This window comes from Pan paniscus, chromosome 16 (genome assembly GCF_029289425.2).
Source record: "Pan paniscus chromosome 16, NHGRI_mPanPan1-v2.0_pri, whole genome shotgun sequence".
In the NCBI taxonomy this organism is placed as follows: domain Eukaryota; kingdom Metazoa; phylum Chordata; class Mammalia; order Primates; family Hominidae; genus Pan; species Pan paniscus.
Genome location: NC_073265.2, coordinates 53,082,417 through 53,088,416, shown reverse-complemented (window position 1 = coordinate 53,088,416; position 6,000 = coordinate 53,082,417). Strand labels below are relative to the sequence as shown.

Below are 6,000 nucleotides of genomic sequence, written 5' to 3'. Positions count from 1 at the left end.
ATTGGATTGCAAACTTCTGGAACGCAGAGGCCAACTCTATTTTTTGTCCCCAAGTCATCGGTCAGTTTAATTGGTGCTCGTTAGAATATCTGGAAGGAAAGACACCATGAAGGTGGCTGGAAAGGAGTAAAACCAGGTACAGAAGGAGGAAGATGGAGATGGGGTATTCACTCAACAATTTAATGTCCACTTGGACCTATGTTAGGCGCTGGAGATATGGTGAGGACTGAGCCAGTCTGTGTCCTTCCCCTCATGGGGTTCCACGTGGAGGTCGAGGTCATGATCAAGGATGTAAGTCACCCAAAGGACACTACTGTGTTCCCAAGCAGAAAAGAAAACCGAGGAGCCAGGCCCTGGCATCTGCAGGGTTCTGGCAGTCCCATAAGGCGCAAAGACATGAACAAGGTGGAAGAGTAGGTCAAGTGAAACGCTTTTATGTGATTGAACTTAGCCGGCCGGAGGGCCGGGGCCGCTGCGATGAGAGATAAAGAGCGTGGGGCGCCGGGTGCGAGGCGGAGATAAAGGGGTGTGGCCCTGGCCCTGCCGCCGGCCGTAACACGTGTCCCTTCGCCTGGCGGCGGGGTCTTCCCTGCCCACCACGAGGAAAAGGGGGCGCACCGCATGGCCCCCCACTCCTCACCACCCTTTGTGAAACGCCCCCAATTGTGCTTCATCTGTGGAGTCAGGTCCCCGCAGGCGGTCGGGGCTGCCCGGATTCCGCGACGGCTGAAAGGTGAGGGCCGCGCGGTAGCAAAGTGTCCCCAGCACCTAGCTTGGCTCCCCTCGCTCCCAAATCCCCTTCCCCTTTTCGCTCAACCCCCGGCTCCACCTCAGCCGCCTTCCTCTCGGTTCCCCTTTCACCTCCCGCGCGGGGCCTGCTGGGCGGGGCGAGGGCTCCCGGCTGCGCGAGAGTTCCGCCCAAATCTCGTGAGACCCGCCTGCCGCCGCCGCTGCGGCCGCCTCTTACGTCTTTCCCTTTGACAAGTCGCTGCTGCTGCAGCAAAAATAAAGGACGCGACCGCCGCAGCCTCTGCGGAGCCGGGCTCGGGTCGCCGGAGCCGCGCCCCACCCCGCCAGCTCCAGAGCCACGTACGGTAACGCATCATCTACTGTCCTCCTGGTCGTGTGTGTGTGTGTGTGTGTGTGTGTGTGTGTGTGTGTGTGTGTGCGCTTTGCCGGCCGCGCAGGGCCGGCCGGGGCCGTTTCGGGACTGCAGCCGAGCGGGGCTGCTGGGGTCCCGGGTGGGCGGCAGGCGAGCTGGGGGAGCCCTCCCGGCGCGCCGCGGCCCCCCCGGGTCCCCGGCTCTAGAGGCCTCCTGCCGCCCGGGCGCCTCGGAGAGGCGTAGAAGCCGAGGCACCCGCGGAGAGGGCCGAGAGACCCGCCCCTCCAGCGGCTTACAACGTCTGTGCCCCGGCCCCGCGGTGGTCGCGTCTCTTTCTGCTTCATTCCTTTATCTGCTGACCAGCTCCTCTGCCCCGGCTGGGGCTCGGTCCGCGGGCGGCGGCCGACTCCCTCTCAGGGTCCGGGGAGTGCCGCGACCCCGGTGTCCCCAGGCGCCGGCCGCCTTTAGCGGGGTGGAGGCTGGGACGACGTGTCTTCCTCCTCTCCTCTGCCTTTGGGTGGGGGCAGCTCATCATCTGCTAAACCTTTCTCCAAATCTCCCGCCCCAATAAAACAACAAATTATAAAGCCTTTGCAACCGGGAGGCGAGGCGGGGCGCATTGTTTAGTCTTCAGCGTGAGATGAGGATGATGATGGTGATGACAGGAGCTACCCCGGGGAACATGGTGAAATCTGTTCTGTGATGGGTGGCAGGTTACTGGGAGACACGAGGAGGACAGGAGCTTGTACCACCTCTCCCAGGAGGTTATGTAAAAGACATGTTATCTTAGAGAGCTGTGAAACACAGGGACAGATTTGTCTTAGTTTAAGAAATGACTATAATACTTAGAATATAGAGATAATTAAATGATAGGAATAACAAATCTGAACAAACTAACCCATCTTTGTAATTCCATCTCCAGAGGTGGCATTTCATGGTTAACATTTTGTTGTATTTCCTAACAGACACTTTTTTTTTTTTATCCTTGCTTGGGACTTCCTCATTCTATATTTGTTCCAAAAATGATTTATTTTATTTGAATCAGTTCTCTGGCCTGCTTGATTAAAACTGGCTGCTAGTTCATTATCACTGGCTGAACTCTGCCATCGCTATCTTTTTCATTGGGCCCTTTTCCAAAATGATTGTTAGCTAAGTGGTTTGAAAAATCAAACGTTAAAACATTGTCTGTTTGGATCTAGTACCTATGTATGTATTATATTTTTACAATTCTGCTAGTGGTGGTTGCTCAAAATGGGGCAGTATTTGTAGAAGGCAAAGAAACTATGATTATTCATAGTGGGAAGAAACCTGTTTACCTCAGGTTTTATGAAATTGATTTCTACTGGATATTTTTAGACCAAAATTGTTCTGTGACATTGTTTCATAGTGCCTGTTGTGATTAGTGTGGGATGAGTATGTCCCTTTGATATATGTGTTTCCATAGCCTGCGTTTATACAAGCAAAATTGAATGTTCTAGGTGCCTGTCTTATGCATAAATGTACGTATATATGTATATATACACACAAACACACACACACACACGTATTCTGCACCTATACACATTTATATATCTTGGAAGTGAGTTAAGATGTATTGCTATATTACTTGAGAAAAGATAGCATTAGGTAGGGCAAAGAACAGTCATAATATTTCCCCCAAATCACATGACAAGGTTGTATAGCAGAATGAGATATCTAGGGAGGTTGGAAATCTGGAGCCTTTTAAAAATAGGATAGATTGTCATCTGGGGTTGTTGTTATTGGAATGGATTAAATGGCCTATTAAGGCCTCTTGTAATTCTAAACTTTTATGAATTTTGCTTTCCCTAAGGTTCTTATCATTTTGCTTCTTAAATTTCCAGTCATGCTGTTTGCATGTGACACATCCATTCATTTGCTGGTCATGTATTCCATTTCCAATGCAGGCACCCTGATGTTGCATGGAAGAGAAAGCAAATGTAAATGCGTCACTTAATCTGCTTATTAATATAAACATCTCTTGAAAATCTCAATTTAAAGAAATTTTGGAGGATGTGTTGGTGATTGGACTGGATTGGGTTAGTAGAGGGTGCAAATAATAAATAGTAATAACAATTCCAACGTTCCAAGCATTTTTTCCCCCAAAAAAGTCATACTGAATACTCCCTAATATTTGAAATAGAAAAAAAAAAAAGGGCTGGGTATATTGAAGGAGCTGATCTTTTAAAATTATTAAAATTCAGATTTTCAGATCTTAAAATGATGATAATGATGACATCGTGGCTTGGAGAGTGAGAAGTTTGTGTTAGGATAAAAAGAAACTTGTGTAACAAAACTTGAATGTTATAGTTGGATAACTATATAATAGCAAGTAACAAACTTACTATAATCTGTTGAAGATATTTTTAAAAATTGTAAATAGAACTTTTGGCCAGGCAGAGTAGTTCACGCCTGTAATCTCAGCCCTTGGGGAGGCCGAGGTGGGAGGATGGCTTGAGCTCAGGAGTTTAAGATCAGTCTGGGCAACATGGTGAAACCCTGTCTCTATGGTAAATACAAAAATTTGCTGGACATGGTGGTGCATACCTGCAGTTCCTGCTATTAGGGAGGCTGAGATGGGAGGATCAATTGAGCCTGGGAGAGTGAGGCTGCAGTGAGCTGTGATTGCACCACTCTACTCCAGCCTGGGAGACACAGTGAGACTCTATCTCAAAAGCAAAACAAAACAAAACAAACAACAACAAAGGTCTACACAACTTTGGCTTAACATACACATGAAATACATTGTTAGGAGCATGTATTGCAGATTATCATGATGTTGAAAACATAAAAAGTTGGTCAAATCATTTACAGAGAAGTTTGCAAAGCCAGGAAGGTCACATCTGCTAGCATTTTCTTTAACTATAAAAAGTGAAAAAGAGCATAAAGTAGTTATTTACTTACTAGATGCCAGATCCGATTTTCATGATTTTAGTTTGTTCTGATGTTGCCTACCGGGCTCTCTAAATTAATGGGACTGTTAAATTTCAGATGAGATCCTTGAGCAAGAAGATATGACAGTTGTATCAGATGATTGGTTGATGGATTTTATTTATTTTTAATGATTTATTTAGAAATAATGTTAGACTTACAGAAAAGTTACAGAGAGAGTACAGAGTTCTTACATACTCTTCACCAAGCACCCCCTAATGTTAACAACTTACATAACCATAATACAGTGATCAAAACCAGGAAGTTAGCATTGGTGTAATTCTATTAACTAGACTATAGATTTTACTTAATTTCACTGGTTTTTCCCATTAATGCCTTTTTTTTTTTTTTTGTTCTAGGGTCTAATCTAGGTTCCCACATTGCATTCAGTTGTTGTGTCTTCATTTCCTCCAATCTCTGACAGTTCCTCAGTTTTTGTTTTTCACGACCTTGACATTTTTGATGAGTACTGTTATTTTTTAGAACTTCTTTCATTTTGGGTTTGTCTGATGTTTTTTCTCATGATTTGATTGAGGTTAAGCATGTTTTGCAAGAAAACTACAGAAGCGATGTTGTGTCCTTCTCAGTGCATCATATTGGGGGTACATGGTGTTGACATGTCTTTTTGCTAGTGGTATTTTAACTTTGAACCCTTAGCGGTATTCTTCACGGTAAAGTTACTGTTCTTCCCTTTATTGTTCATACATATCTTGGGGGAGATACTTTGAGACTGTGGATGTACAGTTTCTCCTCAAACTTTCTCCCATTGATTTTTAACATCCATTGGTAGATCTTGTCTGCAACAGTTATTACTGTGGTGTTTGGCTAATCATGATTTTGGATTTCCCTCATTCCTTCTGCATTTATTAATTGGAATTCTTTAAGGGAGAGATGTCCCCTTTCCCTCACTTATTTATTCAATTATTTGTTTATATTAGTGTGTTCTTATGGGATCTCTATTTTCTATGGATTATAATCCAATACTATCATTATTTATTTTGTTGTTCAAATTGTTCCAGCTTTGGCCATTGGAAGCTCTTTCAGGTTGGCCTCTACCCTTTTTCAAGCACTTCCTTATATTCTGGGGCCACAGGCTGTTCCATGCTCGTCTTATTTTTCCTTGCACCAGTCCTGGAGTTGACTCCTTCTCCAAGGAGCTCTGGTTTCTTTTATTGGAGAATAGTATTTAAAATCAAAATCTGTACACTCGGTATGTTTATTGGAGTTTTATTGCTCCCAGGACTTCAGTTGGCAGAACTAGGAAATATATCAGTATATTTTATATATATATATAAACATATATGTGCACACATATTATTTTTATATATATATATAAAAACATATATGTGCACACACACACACATACTGACGTTTCTTTCTTTTTTGAGACAGGGCCTCGCTCTGTCACCCAGGCTGCAGTGCCGTGGCATGATCATAGCTTACTGCAGCCTTGAACTCCTGGGCTTAAGCCATCCTTCCACCTCAGCCTCCCAAGTAGCTGGGACTACAGACGTGCACCCACCATGCCCTGCTGATTTTTTTTTAATTTTTAGTAGAGACGTGGTCCTGCTGTTTTGCCCAGGTTGGCCTTGAGCTCCTGAGCTCAAGTTATTCTCCCACCTTGGCCTCTCAGAGTGTTGGGATTCCCTGCGTGAGCCACAGTACCCTGCCTGTATTCTATATATATTTAAAACCATGGGTTCATATTGACACCTATTCTAATCCAGTACCACAAAGTTCATTCTAACCTTCTCCCGTTCCTTCTGTCTCTGTCAGAAACCTGGCTTTCATGATATAGAGTATACTCACTTATTTGTTGACTTCTAGAATACACATGAAGTGGTTACAGATTGCTAACCTGTACCCTAGTGAAAAATGTATTTACTAATTAGTGTATTTGTATGTAGTTATTTTTGTCTTTAGCCTTATAGTATCTAGTCAAAATAGTT

General features: G+C 44.5%; 1 protein-coding gene across 1 annotated transcript in view; it reads left to right on the top strand.

Moving 5' to 3' along the window:
* Positions 1-910: 910 nt before the first annotated feature.
* The window catches only part of HERC1 (HECT and RLD domain containing E3 ubiquitin protein ligase family member 1), a 230,944-nt gene continuing 225,854 nt past the window's right edge, over positions 911-6,000 (top strand). Inside the window, exon 1 of the mRNA XM_034938907.3 lies at positions 911-1,089. The gene's annotated coding sequence lies outside the window, so the exon portion shown is untranslated. The remainder of the gene's footprint in view (positions 1,090-6,000) is intronic.